Here is a 27,660-nt window from a genome sequence, read left to right as displayed (position 1 = left end):
TTTCTAAGCACCTATATTCCTGTCTTAAATAGTATTTTATCTGAAATGTCTAGAGTCAATCCTCTTTTGCTCACTATTTACTGACTGATACAAAGGAATTTCTACCTTTTGCTATCAGTGTAGACAAATCCCACTTCTCTCTTAGGTCTTAGAGATAGGAGCTTAAGTACATGAGTTAGCCTTGTCTAATGCTCCTTTCTGGGAGACCACGATAAAGACTAGTTAGAATCCACTGGTGGAGTCTCAATGGTAGTGTTCAGAAGCAGAAGCTACAACCATTGATGTGATATCCAGGCTAAAAAATTACTGATTTTTTTCCCAAATAAAAAGTTTTGTGCTCTTTAAACATTTTAAAACTACCTTAATGTTGGCCAATTTTCCATGTCTGGTTATCTCCTATATTATCAATTGTACATATTTCCAATAGATATTATCTTTCCTTTATTAAGAAAATCAGAGACAGTTCTGTTGCTTGCACACAAGTTTTGTTGCTGATACAAAGGGAGACAGATAAGTCATGTCATCGGATCTATTGCTAATTATGGAATTTCATATAGCAATCTTTAATGTGGAAGTATTATGTTCGAGAAAACTGAAATATGAAGATGAGTGAGCTCTAAAAATGACCTCCTGAAATTACACCATATGCATGTGGGCTTACTACCTATCCTGTTTTAGATAAGAAGTGGTCTCTGTTTTAAGATATTAAGGTCATAACATCAGTGTCACTTTTTCCCCTAGAGAGGTAGAAACTGCAGATCCTTAGAATTTGGCCTGGGGATATTCTTGAGGAATAATTGATAAGCTTATTTTGGACAGCAATAATAAAACTTGCGCAACTGACTTATTTTAAAGGAAGTTTTCAAAGCGCTAGAAGATAGACAATGAACTATGTCATTTAAAAATTCTCTAATTTTAACTCTGCAATATGTTTGCCTTAGACTTAATTCAAAACCCATCTACTATTTAATAATAAAATAATTGTCAAAATGATTTTTTAAAATTTTGTAATTTATTGGCTATATTTTCACTTGTTACTAAAACATGCTGTTCATTTTTTATTATGCTCCTTTAAAGAAAATAAATCTGATCAATTTATTTTCCATACTTATTTTAAACTACACAGTTGAAAAAAAATGTTGCATTTCCTTCAAAAGTTTCAAACTCTTGTTCCCCAACTGAATTCTCTGTAACTCTAATATAATGCCTCAGAAAATTTTGTTCTACTTCAGAGCAGGACAATAGAATCCTTAATAAAGTCTACATTGTGCTAACATATATTTTCCTTTAACTTTGTTAGAGTTTTATTTTTCCAGTTATCAATGTAATAATTTATTTTATTTTTACTGAGTTTCTCCTCAGGTTTTAACATTTTTTAGTTTGTATTTTATCTTAATATCAGATTCATTTAGTATGCAATCTCAAAATCAGACATTTTTAATATTTTGGCTACATAGATGCCTTTAAGAATCTAGTAAATTTTCAGGATATTCTGCTTATCACAAAATGCTCATGAGTTGAAGCATTCAAATATATATTTAAATATCATTAAAGTAGATCAACCTAATAAAACAAATATAGCTGGCTGTATAGACTCTAGCTTAAATCTCTTGCTCTAAAATAATATCCTAATTGCAGATGTTATGCCAAGTGAAATAAGCCAGTTACATAAGGACAAATATTCTATGATTCTTCTTACATAAGATTCCCTGAATGGTCAAAATCTTAGAGATGAAAAGCAGAATGGTGGTTGTCAGGAACTGGGCGGGGAGTGGGGTAGGCGGGATGGAGAGTTAATATTTAAGGGGTACAGAGTTTCAGTTAGGGAAGATGAAAAATTTCTGGAGATGGATGGTAATAATGATTGTACAACAATGTAAATATATACAGTCTTAGAACTGTGTACTTAAAAAATAATAAAATGGTAAATTTTTAAAAAATTGCTGGCTCTTTCACTATATATTTTATATCTATTAGGAAAGTTTCCTCTAAATTTAACAGTTCCAAAGTAGTTCTGAAAAATAATTCTTAAATGTTATACATATTTAATTTTGTTAGGTTTCCAATTAGTAGAAAATCTATAGTACGTGGATTTATTAAAACTCATTAATTCAGTCATATTTAACCAACTTGTTCCAATGACAACCTGTATTTTTTTTCACTTTTATGCTTTGTTAGTTAATTTATTTCACTTAGTTGCCTGTCAATTTGGATACCAGAATTTCTCATAAATACTTAATTGCCACCTGGAAGATAAACATTTTCTTTTCATCCTTTTAACTACATTGACATACTGTGAAAGTGCTCTAGATTTATTAATATCTTTAAACTTATTTCTGTCCCTGACCAGGCGATTATTATTCACAGCTTCCATTTTCATATTCAAGCAGTGACAATACTTGATATTTTATAGGTTTGCTCCTTATAGACAATCAGTAGGCCATCCATTTCACCTTATTTGTATTAATTCAGGTTAAAATGAATCTAATGTACTTCACTTATTTATCTTTAGTAACTAATAAGTTTCATGCGCGTCCCTGTGAAGAGAACACCAAACAGGCTTTGTTCGAGCCACATGGCTGTTTATTTCACCTGGGTGCAGGCGGGCTGAATCCTAAAAGAGAGTCAGGGAAGGGAGATAGGGGTGGGGCCACTTTATAAGATTTGGGCAGGTAAAGGAAAATTACAGTCAAAGGGGATTTGTTCTCTGGTGGGCAGGAGTGGGGGTTGCAAGGTGCTCAGTGGGGGAGCTTTTTGAGCCAGAATGAGCCAGGAAAAAGACTTTCACAAGATAATGTCATCACTTAAGGCAAGGACCAGCCATTTACACTTCTTTTGTGGTGGAATGTAACCAGTTAAGGCGGAGCAGGGCATTTTCACTTCTTTTGTGATTCTTCAGTTACTTCAAGCCATCTGGGCATATACATGCAAGTCACAGGGGATGCCATGGCTTGGCTTGGGCTCAAAGGCCTGACATTCTTGCCTTCTTATATTAATAAGAAAAATAAAACAAAATAGTGTTGAAGTGTTGGGGCAGCAAAAATTTTTGGGGGGTGGTATGGAGAGAGAGAATGGGCCATGTTTCTCAGGGCTGCTTCAAGCGGGATTAGGGGTGGCGTGGGAACCTAGAGTGGGAGAGATTAAGCTGAAGGAAGATTTTGTGATAAGGGGTGATATTGTGGGGTTGTTGGAAGAAACATTTGTCATGTAGAATTATTGGTGATGGCCTGGATACGGTTTTGTATGAATTGAAAAACTAAATGGAAAAAGAGAAGGAGAAAAACAGGTATAAAAGGTCTAAGAATTGGGAGGACCCAGGACATCTGATTAGAGAGTGCCTAAGGAGATTCAGCATAGTCCTGCCAGCAAAGATTATTTATTTACTTTAAGAGTTAAGAGTGGAAGTTTGGGGATAGCACTGGGAGATATCAGCTGTGATGGCTTGGAGAAACAGTGTAAACTGGCAGTGTAAACAAGACCAGGGCATGTATGAGTAGTTGAGAATGGTGAAAAGGAGTATGACTAGACAGAAGATAGTAGGGATGACAAGTTTTTTGGGGCACAGTCTAAGTTGGTCTGGTGTCTGGAATGAGACTGGGGCCTAGTAAAAAGGAGCATCTATACAGGAGCTTAAATGGGTTGTACCTTGTAGCATTCCAAGGACAGGCCTGAATTCTGAGAAGGGAAAGTGGTAAAAGTATTGTCCAGTCCTTTTTAAGTTGGTGGCTGAGCTTGGTGAGGTGTGTTTTTAAAAGACCATTAGTCTGTTCTACTTTTCCTGAAGACTGAGGACTGTAAGGGATATAAAGGTTTCACTGAATACTAAGAGCCTGAAAAACTGTATGGCTGATTTGACTAATAAAGGCTGGTCTGTTATCAGACTGTATAGAGGTGGGAAGGCTAAACCCAGGAACTATGTCTGACAGAAGGGGAGAAATGACCACGGTGGCCTTCTCAAACCCTGTAGGAAAGGCCTCTACCCATCCAGTCAAAGTGTCTACTTAGACTAAGAGATATTTTAGTTTCCTGACTCGGGGCATGTGAGTAAAGTCAATTTGCCAGTCCTGGGCAGGGGCAAAACCCTGAGCTTGATGTGTAGGAAAGGGAGGGGGCCTGAACAATCCCTGAGGGGTAGTAGAATAGCAGATGGAACACTGAGAAGTGAACTCCTTGAGGATAGATTTCCATGATGGAAAGGAAATGAGAGGTTCTAAGAGACGGGCTAGCGGCTTGTAACCTATATGAAAGACGTTATGAAATGACGACAGAATAGAATGGGCCTGTGAGGCTGAAAGGAGATATTTTCCTTGGTCTAAGAACCATTTGCCTTGTGTGGGAAGAGATTGATAGGTGGAAGTTTCAGCAGGGGAGTAGGTGGGAGTGACTGATGTGAAGGAGAAAAACTGGCATGAGGGACAGAAGTTGGAGAGCTAGCTGCTTGTCTAGCCACCTTATCAGCATAAGCATTGCCTAGAGCAATGGGATCTGACACCTTTTGATGCCCCTTGCAGTGAATGACCCCAGCTTCCTTTGGAAGCAAAGCAGCCTTGAGTAGAGTTTTTATTAAAGAGGCATTAATGATGGAGGACCCTTGTGTAGTGAGAAAACCTCTTTCAGCCCATATGACCACATGGTGGTGCAGAATATGAAAGGCATATTTAGAATCAGTATAGATATTGACGCGTAGTCCTTTTGCAAGAGTGAGGGCTTGAGTTAAGGCAACTAGTTCGGCTTGCTGAGAGGTAGTGGAGTGGGGCAGAGCGGTAGCCTCAATGATAGATGTGGAAGATATGATAGCATAGCCTGCCTTGGCTGGTGAGTGGCGATTAGGCCTGGCGGAACTGCCATCAATAAACCAAGTGTGATCAGGGTGAGAAACAGGGAAGAAGGAAATGTGGGGAAATAGGGTGAACGTCAGGTGGATCAGAGAGATTCAGTCATGAGGGTCAGGTGTGGTATCCGGAATAATGTGGCAGGCCGGATTGAAGTCCGGGCCAGGAACAACGGTAATTGTGGGAGACTCAAAAAAGAGTGAGTATAGCTGAAGGAGCTGGGAAACAGAAAGCATATGCATCAGGTATGCGGAAGAAATTAGATTTTGGAAGTTATGAGAACTGTAGAGAGTTGGGCATAGTTTGTGATTTTGAGGGCCTCTAAAAGTATTAAAGCAGTGGCAGCCGCTGCACACAGACATGAGGGCTAGGCTAAAACAGTAAGGTCAAGTTGTTTGGACAGAAAGGCTACAGGGTATGGTCCTGGCTCTTGTGTAAGAATTCTGACCACGCTAACCATGCCTAGGAAGGAAAGGAGTTGCTGTTGTTTTGTAGAAGGTGCTGGGGTTTGAGAGATCAGTCGGACACGATTGGCAGGGAGAGCACGTGTGTTTTTATGAGAATTATGCCAAGATAGGTAACAGATGAGGAAGAAATGTGGGCTTGACTGAAGTAATGAGTGCTGTCTGTGAAGCTTTGCAGTAGTACAGCCTAGGTAATTTGCTGAGCTTGATGGGTGTCAGGGTCAGTCCAAGTGAAAGCAAAGAGAGGCTGGGATTAAGGGTGCAAAGGAATAGTAAAGAAAGCATGTTTGAGATCTAGAACAGAATAATGGGTTGTAGAGGGAGGTATTGAGGATAAAAGAGTATATGGGTTTGGCATCACAGGGTGGATAGGCAAAACAATTTGGTTGATAAGGCGCAGATCCTGAACTAACTTGTAAGGCTTGTCTGGTTTTAGGACAGGTAAAATTGGGGGAATTGTAAGGAGAATTTGTAGGCTTTAAAAGGCCATGCTGTAGCAGGCGAGTGATAACAGGCTTTAAACTTTTTAAAGCGTGCTGCGGGATGGGATACTGGCGTTGAGTGGGGTAAGGGTGATTAGGTTTTAATGAGATGGTAAGGGATGCATGATCAGTCGCCAAGGAGGGAGTAGAGGTATCCTATATTTGTGGGTTAAGATGGAGGGATACAAGAGGAGGATGTGAAGGAGGCTTTGAACTGGGGGAAAAGGTGGCAATGAGGTGTGGCTGTAGCACAGGAGTAGTCAAGGAAGCAGATAATTTAAAGTGTCTCTGCCTAATAAGGGAACTGGGCAGGTGGGGATAACTAAAAAGGAGTGCTTAAAAGAGTATTGTCTAAGTTGGTACCAGAGTTGGGGAGTTTTAAGAGGTTTAGAAGCCTGGCTGTCAATACCTACAACAGTTATGGAGGCAAGGGAAACAGGCCCTTGAAAAGAAGGTAATGTGGAGTGGGTAGCCTCCATATTGATTAAGAAGGGGATGGACTTATCCTCCACTGTGAGAGTTAACCAGAGCTTCTGTGATGGTCCTGTAGGCTTCCGAGGCGATTGGGCAGTGTCAGTCTTCAGCTGCTAAGCCGAGAAGATCTGGGAAGGAGTCAGTCAGAGAGCCTTGGGCCAGAGTCCCAGGGGCTCTGGGAGTGGCTGTCAGGTGAGTTGAACAGTCCGATTTTCAGTGGGGTCCCACACAGATGGGATGTGGCTTAGGAGAAATCCTGGGCTGTGGGCATTCCTTGGCCTGGTGGCCAGATTTCTGGCACTTGTAGCAAGCTCCTGGGGGAGGCCGGCCTGGAGGAATGCCTGGCCACTGCAGTTCAGGCGTTTGGAAGTTCTTGTGTGCTGGAGATATGGCTGGGGTTTGTCTTACAGTGGAGGCAAGGAATTGCAACTTTTTTCTATTATTGTATACCTTGAAGGCAAGGTTAATTAAGTTCTGTTGTGAGGTTTGAGGGCCGGAATTTAATTTTTGGAGTTTTATTTAATGTCAGGAGCAGATTGGGTAATAAAATGTATATTGAGAATAAGATGGCCTTTGACTTTTTAGGGTCTAGGGCTGTAAAGTGTCTCAGGGTTGCTGCCAAACAAGCCATGAACTGGGCTGGGTTTTTTATATTTGATGAAAAAGAGCCTAAATGCTCACTGATTTGGGAGAGGCCGGATAAAGAAAAAGGAGTATTAACCTTGACTATGCCTTTAGCTCCAGCCACCTTTTTAAGAGGAAATTGCTGGGCAGGTGGGGGAGGGCTAGTCATGGAACGAAACTGTAAGCCAGACCAGGTGTGAGGAGGGGAGGTGATAAAAGGATTATAGGGTGGAGGAACAGAGGCTGAGGAAAAATTGGGACCTAGCTCAGCCTGGCAAGGAGGGGAGAGGCCAGATGGGTCTGTAGAAAAGGAAGATTAGAAAGACTCAGCGACGCTTGGGGTTGGGACTGAGGGGATAGGCGGGAGGGAAAGGAGGAAGATTTGGGATGAGTTGCACTGGGCACAGAGACTAGGAAGGGACCGATGTGTAAAAGAATGCCTGGATGTCAGGCACCTCAGACCGTCTGCCCATTTTACAACAAGAATTATTTAGGTCTTGCAGGATGGAAAAATTGAAAGTGTAGTTTTCTGGCTATTTGGAACTTCTGTCAAATTTGTATTGGGGTCAAGTGGTGTTGCAGAAGAAAATAAGGCATTTAGGTTTCAGGTCAGGTGTGAGTTGAAGAGGTTTTAAGTTTTTGAGAACACAGGTGAAGGGAGAAGGAGGAGGAATGGAGGGTGGAAGGCTGCCTATAGTGAAGGAGGCAAGTTTAAAGAAAAGGGAGAGTAGAGACATGGAGGGAAGCAGTTTGGGGGTTCTTACCCTCCAGAACAGCAGGAAAGGGGTTGGGTCACAGAGATACGAGGTTGGGGTGCAGAAATAAGGGATCGGGGTGTAGAGATATAAGAGGTTGGGGTACAGAAATAAGGGATTGGGGTGCAGAGATATAAGAGGTTGGGGTGTGGAAATAAGGGATCAGGGCGCAGAGATATAAGGGGTTAGGGTACTTGCCCTTCTCCCAGAAAAGTGGGACTTTCTGCTAAGGGTGAAGGAGAAGGGGTTGGGGGTTTCTTTCCCCTCAGAAAGGCAGAGAAGGGGTAGAGATACAGAGAGAAGGGGTTGGGGTACTTGTCCCTTCCCTAGGAAAGCGGGACTTGCCACTAAGAGTGAAGGACTGGCAGGGCGCGGTGGCTCACGCTTGTAATCCCAGCACTTTGGGAGGCCGAGGCGGGCAGATCATGAGGTCAGGAGATCGAGACCACAGTGAAACCCCATCTCTACTAAAAATACAAAAAAAAAAATAGCCGGGCATGGTGGCAGGTGCCTGTAGTCCCAGCTACTGGGAGAGGCTGAGGCAGGAGAATGGCGTGAACCCAGGAGGCGGAGCTTGCAGTGAGCCGAGATTGCGCCACTGCACTCCAGCCTGGGCGACAGAGCGAGACTCCGTCTCAAAAAAAAAAAAAAAGAAGGACCAAGGCAGGCATCCCTGCGTGGTCTGACACCTCTGAAACCTGAGTGAATAATCAGAGAGGGGTCCCTGCAATGATTAAACACCAAGGGAAGGCTGCCTTCCCTAGTCCGTGATTGGCGCTGGAGTTTTGGGTCCACGGGTAAAATGTGTCTCCGTTGTCTCTACCAGAAAATGAAAGGAATTCAAATTAAGAGAAAGGAGAGATTGAAGTGTGGTGCCAAGATTGAAAGGAGAAAGAGGTTGAGGGATAGTAAGGGAGGTTGGAGAAGAGAGTAAAAAGAGGCCGCTTACTGGATTTGAAATTGGTGAGATGTTTCTTGGGCTGGTTGTTCTGAGTACCTGAGGTCGTAGGTGGATCTTTCTGATGGAGCAAAGAGCAGGAGGACAGGGGATTGATTTCCCAAGGGAGGTCCCCATATCCGAGTCATGGCACCAAATTTCATGTGCGTCTGTGTGAAGAGACCACCAAACAGGCTTTGTTTGAGCAACATGGCTGTTTATTTCACCTGGGTGCAGGCGGGCTGAGTCCGAAAAGAGAGTCACCGAAGGGAGATAGGGATGGGGCCATTTTATAAGATTTGGGCAGGTAAAGGAAAATTACAGTCAAATAGGGTTTGTTCTCTGGTGGGCAGGAGTGGGGGTCGCAAGGTGCTCAGTGGGGGAGCTTTTTGAGCCAGGAGGAGCCAGGAAAAAGACTTTCACAAGGTAATGTCATCACTTAAGGCAAGGACCAGCCATTTATACTTCTTTTGTGGTGGAATGTAATCAGTTAAGGCGGGGCAGGGCATTTTCACTTCTTTTGTGATTCTTCAGTTACTTCAGGCCTCTGGGCATATACATGCAAGTCACGGGATGCGATGGCTTGGCTTGGGCTCAGAGCCCTGACAATAAGTATAGTTTATATCTTTAAAATTAATTATTTTATTATTACAATCAGCTAACATACGTAGATGGTTAGTACATCATGGCTAATATCACAATACTCTGCTACGTGAGCTCTTTCACCTGTAACTTCACAATGATATCACCTTTAAAAACAAGGTGGACTGAATATGCAATTGTGTGTGTGTGTGTGTGTGTCTTGTGTAGTGTGTATATGTATTTGACCCAAGATCACTATTGCTTTATGGATTTCATAAAACAAGTGCAAATGTTGTAATTTTTTGTTCCTAACAGTGACAATGTAAGGTACATACGTTTTTTCCCCCATGAATATTCCATTCTTGGCATATTTTTATGACTTTTTTTTTGTAATTTGCCTCTGAGCTTAGATAATAAATGACACAGAAATTTAGCCTCTTTATTTTGAATCCACATCTCATTCTTTACCTACACCTATAATACCAGTGCACTCACCTAGTTATTCCATAATCCACATCAGTAAAATTTCAGTCTTTTACAGAATCACACTCACCTTCAAATGAACACACCTTGCACTTTATGAGGTTACTTATGATGCTTTTAATAATATTTTGGGAATGTGAAACTTTATGCAACTTTTGATTAGAAAGGAAGCCTCTCATAGAAGCTAAGAATACAAACCAGGGGGTCAGACAGACTTGAGTACTAGTCCCAGCTGCACCCTCAGACAAGTCAATAACTTCTGTGACCCTCAGTTTCCTCATTTAAGATATGGAGGCCGGGTGTGGTGGCGCAAGCTTGTAATCCCAGCACTTTGGGAGGCCGAGGCGGGCGGATCACGAGGTCAGGAGATCGAGACCATGGTGAAACCCCGTCTCTACTAAAAATACAAAAAACTAGCCGGGCGTCGTGGTGGGCGCCTGTAGTCCCAGCTGCTCGGAGAGGCTGAGGCAGGAGAATGGCGTGAACCCGGGAGGCGGAGCTTGCAGTGAGCCGAGATTGCGCCACTGCACTCCAGCCTGGGTGATAGAGTGAGACTCCGTCTCAAAAAAAAAAAAAAGAAAAAAGGATATGGAGATATTCCAAGTTATAATGTTCTTACGAGAATTAAATGACCTCATCCCTTTACGTAGGTCCCACTGAACTTAGGATGCAATAAGCCTTGAATAAATTGCAGCCCCTCTTTCTCATAGATATGCTTGATGGCATGAAAACACTGGCACAGTCATTACTTTAATGCCTTCCTCTCTCAGACACCACATAAGAATTTTGTCCTTGACAGATCCATTCCTGTGCTTTTGTGATTGAACAAGAGGAGAAAAAGAAAACAGAAGCTCATAAAGAAGGAGATGGAGTGAAGAGGGCTGATAAGATTCTGGGGGTGAGGGTGGTGTTGAGAGAAACCCAAGACAAACAGCTGTGAAGGGCAATAGGTTTGAAAGAAGGAAAAGGGGAGAGTATAGCAGTACTAATGAGGACATGTGTACGTTGTGTGGAGTTTATGAGATGTATTTATATATTATCTAAAAAAAATACTTTTGTTGCTCCGAGTCTTTGCTATTGTGAGTAGTGCTGCAGTAAACATACGTGTGCATGTGTCTTTATAGCAGCATGATTTATAGTCCTTTGGGTATATACCCAGTAATGGGATGGCTGGGTCAAATGGTATTTCTAGTTCTAAATCCCTGAGGAATCGCCACACCGTCTTCCACAATGGTTGAAGTAGTTTACAGTCCCACCAACAGTGTAAAAGTGTTCCTATTTCTCCACATCCTCTCCAGCACCATATGTAACAAATCTGCACATTATGCATATGTACCCTAGAACTTCAAGTATAATAAAAATAAAAATAAAAAACAACATCTCCCTACCTACTGCCGCCAATCCCCCACACAGCCAGAACCACCATTCTACTCCTTGCTTCTATGTATTCAACACTTTTTAGATTCCACATAAGTGAGATCATGCGGTATTTGTATTTCTGTGCCTGGCTTGTTTCACTTAACATAGTGCCCTGCAGGTTCATCTGTATTGTCACAAAGGAACAGATTTCCTACTTTTTGTTAAAGCCGAAAAGTATTCCATTGTGTATAGACACTACATTTTTTTTCTCCATTCATTCTTTGATGGACATGTAGACTGATTCCATATCTTATCTACTGGGAATAATGCTGCAAGAACGTGGGACTGCAGATGAGATTTTTCTTGTTTGAAAAGCAGTATTATGATGCTCGTATAATATTTTAAGAACACCACAGCATAAAATTGAGAGAACTCTGAAAAAACAAAAAGGCTTTTTGAAAATGTTTCTCTTCTGAAAAGGATAAAGTACAAAAATGGAGTGAGCAGTGAGCACATAAATTATTTTTGGACTAGGTTTCAGAGGCAAATGGAAAGTATAAGCCAAGATGCAGAAAGAAAAAAGGAAAATAAAATTATTTGAAATAGGTTAAAGAAATGTTTCACTTACATCATGGCTAGAGGTAGACAGGTGTTTTTCAGGCCTCAATTTTACGTGATTTAAAATACCATCTTTAAGAAAAAAGAGTCAAAGTTAGGAAAAACAAACAAAACAGAATATTTACTGTGAATGAGAAAAAAATCACAATAAACTAAAACATGAGAAATGTCATAATTATAAAATATCTTTATGGCCAGGTATGATGGCTCATGCCTGTAATCCCAGTACTTTGGGAGACAGAGGTGGGCAGATTGCTTGAGCTCAGGAGTTTAAGACCAACACAGGCAACATGGTGAAACCCCATCTCTACAAAAATTACAAATATTAGCCAAGCCTGGTGGTGCACCTGTAGTCCCAGCTACTTGTGGGGCTGAGGCAGAAGGATTGCACCACTGCACTCCAACCTGGATGACAGTCTCAAAAAAATAAAGTTACAATATATTTTCCCATATATTTTGGCTTGATACTATTGATTACTGTTTTAAATGAAAGAAAATTTTATCATAATTTTTAAAGATAGAAGAAAAAGGTCCTAGCATGGTAGATTAAATTTGTTTAATTGATATCTGTGATTCATAAAACCTGAAACTTCAGATATATAGATATTTGCTGTTGGTTCTAATTTTGCAAGTTTATGTTCTTTATTTTTTATTTTATTATACTTTAAGTTTTAGGGTACATGTGCACAAGGGGCAGGTTTGTTACATAAGTATACATGTGCCATGTTGGTGTGCTGTACCCATTAACTCGTCATTTAGCATTAGGTATATGTCCTAATGCTATCCCTCCCCCCTCTCCCCACCCCACAACAGTACCTGGAGTTGATGTTCCCCTTCCTGTGTCCATGTGTTCTCATTGTTCAATTCCCATCTATGAGTGAGAACATGTGGTGTTTGGTTTTTTGTCTTTGCGATAGCTTACTGAGAATGATGGTTTCCAGTTTCATCCATGTCCCTACAAAGGACATGAACTCATCATTTTTTATGGCTGCATAGTATTCCATGGTGTATATGTGCCACATTTGCTTAATCCAGTCTATCGTTGTTGGACATTTGGGTTGGTTCCAAGTCTTTGCTATTGTGAATAGTGCCGCAATAAACATACGTGTGCATGTGTCTTTATAGCAGCATGATTTATAGTCCTTTGGGTATATACCCAGTAATGGGATGGCTGAGTCAAATGCTATTTCTAGTTCTAGATTCCTGAGGAATTGCCACACTGTCTTCCACAATGGTTGAAGTAGTTTACAGTCCCACCAACAGTGTAAAAGTGTTCCTATTTCTCCACATCCTCTCCAGCACCTGTTGTTTCCTGACTTTTTAATGATGGCCATTCTAACTGGTGTGAGATGGTATCTCACTATGGTTTTGATTTGCATTTCTCTGATGGCCAGTGATGATGAGCCTTTTTTCATGTGTTTTTTGGCTGCATAAATGTCTTCTTTTGAGAAGTGTCTGTTCATGTCCTTTGCCCACTTTTTGATGGGGTTGTTTGTTTTTTTCTTGTAAATTTGAGTTCATTGTAGATTTTGGATATTAGCCCTTTGTCAGATGAGTAGGTTGCAAAAATTTTCTCCCATTTTGTAGGTTGCCTGTTCACTCTGATGGTAGTTTCTTTTAATGTGCAGAAGCTCTTTAGTTTAATTAGATCCCATTTGTCAATTTTGGATTTTGTTGCCATCGCTTTTGGTGTTTTAGATATGAAGTCCTTGCAAATGCCTATGTCCTGAATGGTAATGCTTAGGTTTTCTTCTAGGGTTTTTATGGTTTTAGGTCTAACATGTAAGTCTTTAATCCATCTTGAAGTAATTTTTGTATAAGGTGTAAGGAAAGGATCCAGTTTCAGCTTTCTACATATGGCTAGCCAATTTTCCCAGCACCATTTATTAAATAGGGAATCCTTTTCCCATTGCTTGTTTTTGTCAGGTTTGTCAAAGATCAGATAGTTGTAGATATGTGGCATTATTTCTGAGGGCTCTGTTCTGTTCCATTGATCTATATCTCTGTTTTGGTACCAGTACCATGCTGTTTTGGTTACTGTAGCCTTGTAGTATAGTTTGAAGTCAGGTAGCATGATGCTTCCAGCTTTGTTCTTTTGGCTTAGGATTGTCTTGGCAATGTGGGCTCTTTTTTGGTTCCATATGAACTTTAAAGTAGTTTTTTCCAATTCTGTGAAGAAAGTCATTGGTAGCTTGATGGGGATGGCATTGAATCTATAAATTACCTTGGGCAGTATGGCCATTTTCACGATATTGATTCTTCCAACCCATGAGCATGGAATGTTCTTCCATTTGTTTGTATCCTCTTTTATTTCATTGAGCAGTGGTTTGTAGTTCTCCTTGAAGAGGTCCTTCACATCCCTTGTAAGTTGGATTCCTAGGTATTTTATTCTCTTTGAAGCAATTGTGAATGGGAGTTCACTCATGATTTGGCTCTCTGTTTGTCTGTTATTGGTGTGTAAGAATACTTGTGATTTTTGTACATTGATTTTGTATCCTGAGACTTTGCTGAAGTTGCTTATCAGCTTAAGGAGATTTTGGGCTGAGACAATGGGGTTTTCTAGATATACAGTCATGTCCTCTGCAAACAGGGACAATTTGACTTCCTCTTTTCCTAATTGAATACCCTTTATTTCCTTCTCCTGCCTAATTGCCCTGTCCAGAACTTCCAACCCTATGTTGAATAGGAGTGGTGAGAGAGGGCATCCCTGTCTTGTGCCAGTTTTCAGAGGGAATGCTTCCAGTTTTTGCCCATTCAGTATGATATTGGCTGTGGGTTTGTCATAGCTCTTAGTATTTTGAGATATGTCCCATCAATACCTAATTTATTGAGAGTTTTTAGCATGAAGGGTTGTTGAATTTTGTCAAAGGCCTTTTGTGCATCTATTGAGATAATCATGTGGTTTTTGTCTTTGGTTCTGTTTATTTGCTGGATTACATTTTTTGATTTGCGTATGTTGAACCAGCCTTGCATCCCAGGGATGAAGCCCACTTGATCATGGTGGATAAGTTTTTGATGTGCTGCTGGATTCAGTTTGCCAGGATTTTATTGAGGATTTTTGCATCAATGTTCATCAAGGATATTGGTCTGAAATTCTCTTTTTTGGTTGTGGCTCTGCCAGGCTTTGGTATCAGGATGATGCTGGCTTCATAAAATGTGTTAGGGAGGATTCCCTCTTTTTCTGTTGATTGGAATAGTTTCAGAAGGAATGGAACCAGTTCCTCCTTGTACCTCTGGTAGAATTCGGCTGTGAATCCTTCTGGCCCTGGACTCTTTTTGGTTGGTAAGCTATTGATTATTGCCACAATTTCAGAGCCTGCTATTGGGCTATTCAGAGATTCAACTTCTTCCTGGTTTAGTCTTGGCAGGGTGTATGTGTCCAGGAATTTATCCATTTCTTCTAGATTTTCTAGTTTGTTTGTGTAGAGGTGTTTGTAGTATTCTCTGATAATAGATTGTATTTCTTTGGGATCAGTGGTGATATCCCCTTTATCATTTTTTTATTGAGTCTATTTGATTCTTCTCTCTTTTCTTCTTTATTAGTCTTGCTAGCGGCCTATCAATTTTGTTGATCTTTTCAAAAAACCAGCTCCTGGATTCATTAATTTTTTGAAGGGTTTTTTGTGTCTCTATCTCCTTCAGTTCTGCTCTGATCTTAGTTATTTTTTGCCTTCTGCTAGATTTTGAATGTGTTTGCTCTTGCTTCTCTAGTTCTTTTAATTGTGATGTTAGGGTGTCAGTTTTAGATCTTTCCTGCTTTCTCTTGTGAGCATTTACTGCTATAAATTTCCCTCTACACACTACTTTAAATGTGTCCCAGAGCTTGTGGTATGTTGTATCTTTTTTCTCGTTGGTTTCAAAGAACATCTTTATTTCTGCCTTCATTTCGTTATGTACCCAGTAGTCATTCAGGAGCAGGTTGTTCAGTTTCCATGTAGTTGAGCGGTTTTGAGTGAGTTTCTTAATCCTGAGTTCTAGTTTGATTGCACTTTGGTCTGAGAGACAGTTTGTTATAATTTCTGTTCTTTTACATTTGCTGAGGAGAGCTTTACTTCCAACTATGTGGTCAATTTTGGAATAGGTGTGGTGTGGTGCTGAAAAAAATGTATATTCTGTTGATTTGGGGTGGAGAGTTCTGTAGATGTCTATTATGTCTGCTTGGTGCAGAGCTGATTTCAATTCCTTGGTATCCTTGTTAACTTTCTGTCTTGTTGATCTGTCTAATGTTGACAGTGGGGTGTTAAAGTCTCCCATTATTATTGTGTGGGAGTCTAAGTCTCTTTCTAGGTCACTCAGGAGTTGCTTTATGAATCTGGGTGCTCCTGTATTGGGTGCATGTATATTTAGGATAGTTAGCTCTTCTTTTTGAATTGATCCCTTTACCATTATGTAATGGCCTTCTTTGTCTCTTTTGATCTTTGTTGGTTTAAGGTCTATTTTATCAGAGACTAGGATTGCAACCCTTGCCTTTTTTTGTTTTCCATTTGCTTGGTCCTCCTTTTTATTTTGAGCCTATGTGTGTCTCTGCACGTGAGATGGGTTTCCTGAATATAGCACACTGATGGGTCTTGACTCTTTATCCAATTTGCCAGTCTGTGTCTTTTAATTGGAGCATTTAGTCCATTTACATTTAAAGTTAATATTGTTATGTGAGAATTTGATCCTTTCATTATGATGTTAGCTGGTTATTTTGCTCGTTAGTTGATGCAGTTTCTTCCCAGCCTGGATGATCGGTACAATTTGGCATGATTTTGCAATGGCTGGTACCGGTTGTTCCTTTCCATGTTTAGTGCTTCCTTCAGGAGCTCTTTTAGGGCAGGCTTGGTGGTGATAAAATCTCAGCATTTGCTTATCTGCAAAGTGTTTTATTTCTCCTTCACTTTTGAAGCTTAGTTTGGCTGGATATGAAATTCTGGGTTGAAAATCCTTTTCTTTAAGAATGTTGAATATTGGCCCCTACTTTCTTCTGGCTTGTAGAGTTTCTGCTGAGAGATCAGCTGTTAGTGTGATGGGCTTCCTTTTGTGGATAACCCTACCTTTCTCTCTGGCTGTTCTTAACAGTTTTTCCTTCATTTCAACTTTGGTGAATCTGACAATTATGTGTCTTGGAGTTGCTCTTCTCGAGGAGTATCTTTGTGGTGTTCTCTGTATTTCCTGAATCTGAATGTTGGCCTGCCTTGCTAGATTGGGGAAGTTCTCCTGGATAATACCCTGCAGAGTGTTTTCCAACTTGGTTCCATTGTCCCCATCAATTTCAGGTACACCAATCAGACGTAGATTTGGTCTTTTCACATAGTCCCATATTTCTTGGAGGCTTTGTTCATTTCTTTTATTCTTTTTTCTCTAAACTTCCCTTCTCACTTCATTTCATTCATTTCTTCTTCCATCACTGATACCCTTTCTTCCAGTTGATCGCATTGGCTCCTGAGGCTTCTGCATTCTTCACATAGTTCTCGATTCTTGGCTTTCAGCTCCATCAGCTCCTTTAAGCACTTCTCTGTATTGGTTATTCTAGTTATTCATTCGTCTAAATTTTTTTCAAAGTTTTTAACTTCTTTGCCTTTGGTTTGAATTTCCTCCTGTAGCTCGGAGTAGTTTGATCGTCTGAAGCCTTCTCTCAGCTCGTCTAGGTCATTCTCCGTCCAGCTTTGTTCCGTTGCTGGTGAGGAACTGCATTCTTTGGAGGAGGAGAGGCACTCTGCTTTTTAGAATTTCCGGTTTTTCTGCTCTGTTTTTTCCCCATCTTTGTGGTTTTATCTACTTTCGGTCTTTGATGATGGTGATGTACAGATGGGTTTTTGGTGTGGATGTCCTTTCTGTTTGTTAGTTTTCCTTCTAATAGACAGCACCCTCAACTGCAGGTCTGTTGGAGTTTGCTAGAGGTCCACTCCAGACACTGTTTGCCTGGGTCTCAGTAGTGGAGGCTGCAGAACAGCGGATTTTCATGAACCGCGAATGCTGCTGCCTGATCGTTCCTCTGGAAGTTTTGTCTCAGAGGACTACCCGACCATGTGAGGTGTCAGTCTGCCCCTAGTTGGGGGTGCCTCCCAGTTAGGCTGCTCAGGGGTCAGGGACCCACTTTAGGAGGCAGTCTGTCCATTCTCAGATCTCCAGCTGTGTGCTGGGAGAACCACTACTCTCTTCAAAGCTGTCAGACAGGGACATTTAAGTCTGCAGAGGTTACTGCTGTCTTTTTGTTTGTGCCCTGCCCCCAGAGGTGGAGCCTACAGAGGCAGGCAGGCCTCTTTGAGCTGTGGTGGGCTCCACCCAGTTCGAGCTTCCTGGCTGCTTTGTTTACCTAAGCAGGCCTGGGCAATGGTGGGCACCCCTCCCCCAGCCTTGCTGCCACATTGCAGTTTGATCTTAGACTGCTGTGCTAGCAATCAGTGAGACTCCGTGGGCATAGGACCCTCCGAGCCAGGTGTGGGATATAATCTCCTGGTGTGCCGTTTTTTAAGCCCCTGGGAAAAGCACAGTATTAGGATGGGAGCGACCTGATTTTCCAGGTGCCATCTGTCACCCCTTTCTTTGACTAGGAAAGGGAACTCCCTGACACCTTGCACTTCCCGAGTGAGACAATGCCTCACCCTGCTTCAGCTTGTGCACTGAACCTGCTGTCCTGTGCCCACTGTCTGGCACTCCCTAGTGAGATGAACTCGGTACCTCAGATGGGAATGCAGAAGTCACCCATCTTCTGCATCACTCATGCTGGGAGCTGTAGACCAGAGCTGTTCCTATTCAGCCATCTTGGCTCCCTCCTGCCTCGCAAGTTTATGTTCTACAAATGAATGAGTTATGGTAAATTTTGTCTTGGGAAATTTTCATTAACAATGGGAAAAAGAGGAGATTTTATATAAAATTATGTAGGCTTCACTATCAAGTATATTATTAACAGGAAATGTCATTGTGCATGAGTATTGACCAAAACAAAAACAATCCTACACTTAAATTATTTTCATATTTGAATAGAAGGATTGGCCACAGAGTTTTGTGACTTCATTCATGTCAAATTGTGTTTTTCCTCTAATGCTAACTTCTTCCTAGCTAGATACTATATATATGTGCCCATGGACACTCTAATACTACCAAACTACAATGGGTCTTGGGAGGAAGGAGAAGTGGTTCTCTTAAACAATTGTTGTTACATGCTCAATTTTGTTTCTCCCTGATCAGGGCCATGGAGGAGACTCCTAGAAGTAAGAGGCCTTGAAATTTAGAGTTTTGATACCTTAGGGACATGTCCACTCCTGAATGTAAATCTTGAATTTTAGAAGACAATGAAAAACAACTATTATTTTTAGAAATGCAGTTCCTAAACTGGCTCTAAGGCACCCTGGACACCACAGTAAACTCACAAGGGTGCTGCCAAATATTTTAAATTTTATTTGGCCCTAGAAATACAATGAAAAAATTCCTGATATATTAAAATCATTATGAACTGAGGAAGTTAGAGATATTTCTTTTTCTCAGACAGTGTAGAGGGGCTTGATTGGTAGTTGAAGACCCTGGTGTTGGTAGATGTGTTTTGGGTGAGCTTTGCAGTTTGCTGTTGCCGTTTTGGAGGTTCATACCTGTCCACACTTTCCACTTCAACTGGATGCTGTGTTACAGTGGACTAAAGTACATTAAAGGTGATCTCATATGAAATGAATCATCTTCAGCTGGGCCAGTTGCTCATGACCAGATAACGGAGAAAAATAGGAAGATCATTGAGGATGTCAAGCACCTGTCCAGAGTTTGCAAAAATGTTCATTAGCATTGCTTATGGCTGTAATGGCTTATTAGATTTTCATCTATATAAGTGCTAAGTAGGTGATCTCTTAGAATAATGAAATTATTATTTCACCTTGAGAAGACTATTTCCAATGTTATGGTCATAGGGCCTAATGACTCTAATGTCAGGCTACCAAAGATCCTGGAACCATTGCTGGTCTCAATGTACTTAGAATTATCAATGAGCCCACTGCTGCTTCTATTGCTTATGGCACAGACAAAAAGGTTGGAGCTGAAAGACATGTGCTCATCTATGACTTAAGAGATGAAATTTTTGATGTGTCTGTCCTCACTCTTGAGGATGAAATCTTTGAGATCAAATCTACAGCTGGAGACACCCACTTAGGTGAAGAAGATTTTGACAACCAAATGATCAACCATTTTATTGCTGAGTTCAAATACAAGCATAAGGACAGTAGTGAGAACAACAGGGCTGTCTGATGCTTCTGTACTGCTTGTGATGGGGTAATTGCACTCTCCCTTCCAGCACCCAGGCCAGTAGTGAGATTAATTCTCTCTGTGAAGGAACAGATATTTATACCTCCATTACCCATGCCCAGTTTGAAGAATTGAATGCTGTCCTGTTCCGTGGCACCCAGGACCCCATAGAGATACCCCTTCAGGACAACAAACTAGACAAGTTGCAGATCCATGTTATTGTCCTGGTAGGTGGTTCTATCTCTATCTCCTAGATCCAAAAACTCCCGCAATAGTTATTTAGTGGAAAAGAGCTGACAAGAGCATTGACCCTGATAAAGCTGTTGCTTATGGTGCAGCAGTCCAGGCAGCCATCCTATCTTAAGACAAATCTTAAACTACTCAAGATTTGCTACTTTTGGATTCACTCCTCTTCTCTTTGGTAATGATGCTGCTGTGGAGTCATGACTGTTCCCATGAAATGCAATGTACTTTTCTTACCAAGCAGACCCAGACCTTCACTACCTACCCTGACAACCAACCTGATGTCCTCATTCAAATTTATGAAGGTGAGAGTGCCATAACCAAGGATAACAATTTGCTTGTTATCCAGGGCAAGTTTGAGCTCATAGACATACTTCCTGCTGCCTTTGCTGTTCTTCAGATTAAAGTCACTTGTGATATTCATGTCAATAGCATCCTCAATATCTCTGCTGTAGGTAAGAGTACAGAAAAAGAGAACAAAATTATCATCACTAATGACCAGGGGCATTTGAGCAAGGAAGACATTGAGAATATGGTCCAGGAAGCTGAGTACAAAGCTGAAGATGAGAAGCAGAAGGACAATGTGGCATCAGAGAATTCACTTGACTCTTATTCATTCAACATGAAAGCAACTGTTGAAGATGAGAGACTTCAAGGCAAGATCAACAATAAGGATAAACAGAAGATTCTTGACAAGTGTAATAAAATCACCAACTGGCTTGATAAGAATCAGACTGTAATGAAGGAATAATTTGAACATCAGCAGAAAGAGCTAGTTTGCAGTCCATCATTATCAAGCTGTACCAGGGTGCAGGGCCATACTAGGAGGAATTATCAAGCTATACTAGGGTGCAGGGACATGCTGGGAGGAATGCCTGGGGGCTTCCCTGGTGGAAGAGCTCCTTTCTCTGGTAGTGCTTCCTTAAGGCCCATCATTGAAGAGGTTGATTAAGCCAACTCAAATATAGATGTAACATTGTTCCACACAGTAAAATGTTGAGGGACTCAAATTTGTAGCAAACTATGTGGCAGTTTTAAAGTTGAGCTGCTGGAGAAAATTACTGGGCATTCTGTATACTTGAACATGTGTGCAGGGAAAGGAGTAGAATACAGTGCACTTCATGACCAATGTATTACAAGTAGAAAATGCAACATCTAAAATAAAACTGTATTTGGAAACTCTCCCAAAGAGTTAGAAATTCGTAGGCAATCAAGATACAAAATTACACATATGTTTGTAACTGTACATAAAAGAAAGGCTAGAATAAGGATATCAGTAAGTAATTAGCAGTTGTGTTTGAATGGTGAGAATATGGTAATATATAGCCACTTCTTTTTATTTCTTATTTTATTTTTCCAAATTGTTAATCTGTTTTACCTTACAAAGAAACCAGAAAAAGAGGAAGAAAGGAAAGAAAACATGCATAATTTTCAGAATTCTGGTGGTGGAGATAGTATTATTGTTGAACCCAAGCAAAGTTTGCAGAAACAAAGTATAAGAGGTCAGATATAAACAAGAAAGCAGGAATTAAAAGAAGAAAGATTTGGAGAAGTTGGAAATCTTTCCAAACTAACTATTGAATTAAGGCCACTAAATCAGGGCTATTTACCCCAAAGTATAACTTCTGTCTATTTAGAAACTGTATCAGGACCCGAATGGGCCAGTGCCTAAGCTGGAGTGTGGCTGCACTGTTTTGCAGAAGGATAAAATTATGATAAGAAAGTGAGTATTTTGAGTATTGTGACAGAGGATACATGATTGAACCTTAAAGTCTGAACTACAGAGGGCAAAGGTGACCAAAATGCAGGAATAAGTCAGTACAAAGAGATCATCTCTCCTGGAAAATTGTATGTAAGCATATACTGGGATCTCTGACAAAATGCCAAAGAGATTTAATTTGGGATCATAGACTGTAATTTTACAAATGACATCTAAAACTTCTTTCCTTCAGGATCTTGCTCTGATAATACCTTTAAAAAATCTTTTTAACTCATCAGTTAATTCCTTATCTTTCTTTTACATTGCATATGCTGTTTGATTTTTTCTCTTAATTTATTGTTATCCGAATCCTCCATATAACTGTCCAAATCTTGCTTCCCCATCCCCAATTGAGCAGGAACTCCTGCCTAACACCTCCGTTACCCTATATTTGCAGCCCTGTCTTTCTTCAGTCCAGTCTTTCCAGAAATTAGAGTCTACCTTTGAATGCATATCTAGTGGCTGGACAATGACCACCTCCCAGCAGATGTCCCTGATCTTGCCTGCCTGCTTGAATTTTGTTCTGGCCTTCTCCTCAATCCTGACCTACTGCCCACCTGTTTACCTAACCTGTTATTGTTCCTGTTGTGGCCCTTCTCGGTCATCCATCCTTCCCTGTAAAGACTTTTATGCTGACTGGTCCCAAATTGTCCCAAACCAAGTTCTGTTACTCCACTTAGCATGTGAGGGCTGCAGAGAAGCTACATTACAAATCCCAACTATAGGCTGAAATCTAAATAATGCAGCAGGCAGCATGATATAGTGAGTATGGCATGAAAAATCTCTACTTTATTTCAGGTCCCAACCTAGACATCTCCCCTTCCAAAGGGCCCCTATAACTTTCTCCATTGAGTTATGTGCCTCGCCTAAATATTCTTATGCTAGTTAGTGCTGACATTGATCCTAGTTCCTCATCATATAATTGCGTAATCTATTTGTCTGTTTCTCCACTATAATCTAAAATCCCTGAGGGAGGAAATTATGTCTGCTCACTGTTTTATTCCCAGTGTCTAGCAACATGCCTGACACGTTAGAATAAACAGACTCTCTCTTTTTCTCTCTCTTCCTTTCTATCTTTCTTCCTTTCTTCTTTTTCTTTGCATATTAATTGTGGGAATCAGGGGAAATTGTTCTATCTTCCTGAGCCTTAGTTTTCTTAGTTATAACATCCACCGCATGATGTTTTTGCCATTATTAAGTGAGATCAACAATAAAAGTGGCATACCTAGAATGTCACAGTGGGCATTTAATAATATTTAATACATTTAATTAATACCAAACAATACATTTAATAATAAATAATACTAAATTAATAATACAGTTAATGCTAATAATACTAAATACGAATAATACCAAATAATACATTTAACAATAACAAATACATTATTTAATACTAAATGTATTCTTTATAAAAGAAATAAATACTATTTTATTTTATTTCTTTCAAATACTAGTTTATTTCTCTCATTAAGATGGTGATGACCCTCCTTGGTAGGAGGGGCAATAATGCCATGTTAACTACAAACTTCAGATATATTACTTAATTTATACCTTAGGAAATTTTGAGGTTAGGCATTAGAATAATCCCATTTAAAAAATAAGTAAATCAAGGCTCTTAGGTTAAGTAAACTCTATGGCCTCAGAGTCAGCCATAGGATCTAGGACTCATACAGAGGAGGTTTCAATCTAGTGCCTACACTAACTATCCCTCCTCCTGCCTATTTCCATTCTCTCTTCTGTTGCACCTTTTCCACTGTTTGAAGTGCCCAAACACTGCCACATCCGGAAAGCAATTTCTATCATAGTAAATGTTAAGGAGGCTCTGATGAAAAATTTTACAGCATCAGAATCCTGTCTTTGTGATTGATGATGTCGCTGCTTAGTTATCTCATTTTCCCAAGTCCTTGATATTGTCAGGCTCTCTCTAAAGGAATCTGCTAAAAGGCTTGGTAAAAATCTTGAGAGCTATGAATTAACATAAAACTGAAAAAGCATATGAAATTTTAGAGTTTTCACTTTTAAATCTTTATATTACCAGCTTGACATATAAGAGTTATAATTGGACATATTCCTAATAACTTTCAGTAAGAACAAATAATTACATTCTGAAAGATCAACCACATAATTTTGAAAGGACCAACTTGTCATGGTGAAAGTCACTTCTTTCATTCTCTTGAAGTTATTTTAAAATATTACATAAATGCACTTAGCTCTTCATGGTAATACTTTTACTTCCTTCTATGGTAATTAATATATATTACTTAATTTTCCACATGACATTTTTATGAGAGTTGCAGATCTTATTCCCGTATAAAAATAAAGCATTATCGTGTGGAAAAAAAGATATAAGCAGATCAAAAGAAAAACTAAGTTTTTAAACTCAGTTTCTGAGAAGATGTACTAGACATACTTTCTTTGTTAAATTAAAAAAATTTTATTTGTAGATATTTATGGGATGTATGTGCAATTTTGTTACATGTTTAGGTTACATGGTGGTCATGTCAGGGCTTTTAGAGTATCCATCACCTGAATAATGTACATTGTACCCATTAAATAAGTTTTCATTATCATGCTAAGTATAGCTAAAAACCCTAGATGTTATCCATAAAATAAATAGGTTCTGACAGGTGAAGAAAAGAGAAGACAGACTGGCTAGGGACCTCAGAACTCGAAGAATAACATGGTGGTGAATTTCTTGGATACCCCAGTGTAAGTACTGGAGAAGCTGGCAAAAAGGAATTTCTAATGGACTCAGACAAAAAAAAAAAAGGAAAAAGACAGCTGTGACTAGTCAAAAAACCACTAAGAGGGCAGCCTAGAAAGACAGGAAACTTTTAGATGATTTTATTGATACATAGTGTTTTTACATTATGGGGTACAAGTGATATTTTGTTACATGCATAGAATATGTCATGATCAAGGCAGGGCATTTAGGATTTCCATCACCTCAAACATTTATCATTTCAATATATTGAGAATATTTCACATCCTCTCTTCTAGCTATTTTGAAATATATGGTACACTGTTGTTAACTACAATCACCCTACTTTACTATCAAACATTAGGACTTCTTTTTTTTTTTTCTTTTTCTTTCTTTTTGTGGGGACAGTGGACAGGGTTTTACTCCTGTCTCCCAGGCTGGAGTGCAGTGGTGTGCTCTTGGCTCACTACAAACTACAACCTAGACCTCCCAGGCTCAAGTGATCCTCCCTCCTCAGCCTCCTGAGTAACTTAGACTACAGGCATGCACCACCATGCCTGGCTACTTTTTGTATTTTTAGTAGAGGCGGGGTTTCGCCATGTTGGCCAGGCTGGTCTCAAACTCCTGACCTCAAGTGATGCACCCACCCGGCCTCCCAAAGTGCTGGGATTACAGGCCTGAGCCAACGTGCCTGGCCTGGACTTATTTTTTCTATGTCATTGTATGTTAGTACTCATTTGCCAACCTCTCTTCATCCTCCCCTTCACACCTGCATCCTTCCAGCCTCTGGGATCCAGAGTAGAATAATAATTCTACTCTCCACGTCCATGAGATCAGCGTTCTTAGATCCCACACATAATTAAGTACACGTCCTAATTGTCTTTTTGTGTCTGGATTATTTCACTTAACACAATGACCTCCAGTTCCATCCATGTTGTTGCAAGTGACATGATTTTATTCTTGATTGCTCTACTCTGCCTAATACAACAGTATGAACTATGGCCCCATCCCCACCTCCACCAGCAAAGGCTGAGGGGAAAGAGGCTCCCCTTGCCAGTCTATAATGGAGTGTCTCAATCCCCTACCAAAGTGGGGCCAGAGAAGGTCAAGTAAGAAGCCAGGATTTTTGGTCCCACCAGGTGGTAAGCAGGCCTCCCCAGTCAGTGAACTTACACCACACCTGCCCTGCACTGTCAGAGGAGGCCTTGTTGGGGGTTAAGACTTCCTCCGACACTCAGCTTGGTAACAGGGCCACCCCACTGCAGTGTCAGTGTAGACTACCATGAGAGAGCAATAATGAGCTGGCCCCCCCCACCCAGCCAGGGTGGCATCCGCAAAAGCCTAGTGGAAAGCCTCAACTCCCAACCCCGCCCAGCAGTGACAAGGAGCCTTTTCTACCCCCAGGTGTCAATGAAGGCCAAGAGGAAAACCTCGGAGTCTACACTTACCTGGCAACAACGAGAAGGTGTCTCTCTTTTCCCCACAGGCATGCTATCAGAGGAGGCTTTGTCTGTGAACCTTATGATATAATAAGGTCCAGAGAATTATAATATAATCCCCTAAATGTCTAGTTTTCAATAAATAACTCATACAAACAACCAGAAAAAAATATATTGAATTTCATCAAAATTAAAAATTATGCATCATCTCAAGAGGAGGAAAAGACAAGCAACAAACTGAAAATATTTACAAACCACGTATCTTACAAAATACTCATCTATAGAGTACGTAAATAACTTTCAAGATTCAACATTAAACACCAAACCATATAATTGCAAAATGGGAAAAATATAAAGAGACCCTTCACCAAAGAAGACACATAGATGGTAAATTCCCATATGAAAAGATGTTCATGACTAGCTATTAGGGAAATGCAAATGAAGACCACAATGAGATATCACTATACATCTGTTAGAAAAGTGAAAACAAACACGTGGTGATACTACATGCTGCCATGAATGTGGAGAAACTGGATACACATGCATTGCTGATGAGAATAAGACAATTTAGCCACTCTAGAAAATAGTTTGGTAGTTTCCTTAAAAACTAAACATAAACTTACCTTGCAACCCAGAAATTTCAGTTCTCAGCCTTTATCCCTCCAGGATAAAAACTTAGGTCCACACAGAAACCCATGCATGAATTGCTTGTGGCAACTTTATTTGCAATAAACCCCAAACTGGAAACAACCAAAATGTTCCTCATAGGTAAATGGTTACATAAAATGAGACAGAAACAAACATACCCTGAAATGTTTACTCAGGATATATAATACTCAGCAATATAAAGGAATGAACTCTTGATAGATACACCAAATTGTATGGATCTTATATTAGTTTGCTAGGGCTGCCATGACAAAATACCAATCTGTGTGACTTAAACAACAGAAATTTATTTTCTCCCAGTTTTGGAGGCTAGAAGTCCAAGATCAAGGTGTGGGCAGGTTTGGATTGTTTCACAGCCTCTCTCCTTGGCTTGCTAATAGCTGCCCTTTCACTGTATCCTCACAAGATCTCTCCTGAGTGCGTATCTATCCCTGGTATCTCTTTAGATGTCCAAAGTTCTTCTTTAATGATACTAGTCAGATTGGGTCAGTGCCCACCCTAATAGCCACATTTTAACTTAATCACTTCTTTAAAAGCCCTATCTCCAAATACAGTCACACTCTGAAGTACTGAGACTTAGGGCTTCAACATATGAGTTTTGAGGGAGCACAATTCAGCACATAAAAGATCTCACGGGTGGTAAGCCAAGTGAGTAAAACCAATTTTAAAGGTCACATAGTGTATGAATCCATATAATATTCTACAAATGACAAAATTATAGAGATAGAAAACAGAATAGTGTGTGCCCGTGATTGTGGATGGTGGATGCAGGTAGATATGACTATAAAGGATTAGAATAAGAGAGATCTTTCCGATGATAATTCTGTATCTTGATTTTGATAGTAGATACACAAATCTACTGGAATAGAATGACATAAAACTAACATGCCTTGTACTGATACCAAATTCCTAGCTTTGATATTCTTTTATCAAATAATTGGTCTCAGTTATTGAATGATGCAAGCAATGGTGGAAACTGGCTTAAAAGTACACAGGACCTCTATACAACCTTTGTAACTTCCTGTATAGTT

General features: G+C 40.2%; 1 pseudogene; it reads left to right on the top strand.

Moving 5' to 3' along the window:
- Positions 1-19,438: 19,438 nt before the first annotated feature.
- Positions 19,439-21,016, top strand: LOC100591797 (annotated as a pseudogene).
- Positions 21,017-27,660: the final 6,644 nt, after the last annotated feature.

The sequence above is a fragment of the Nomascus leucogenys genome, chromosome 22a (assembly GCF_006542625.1).
Source record: "Nomascus leucogenys isolate Asia chromosome 22a, Asia_NLE_v1, whole genome shotgun sequence".
Taxonomy (NCBI): Eukaryota; Metazoa; Chordata; class Mammalia; order Primates; family Hylobatidae; genus Nomascus; species Nomascus leucogenys.
This window is presented reverse-complemented; position numbering and strand designations above follow the sequence as displayed.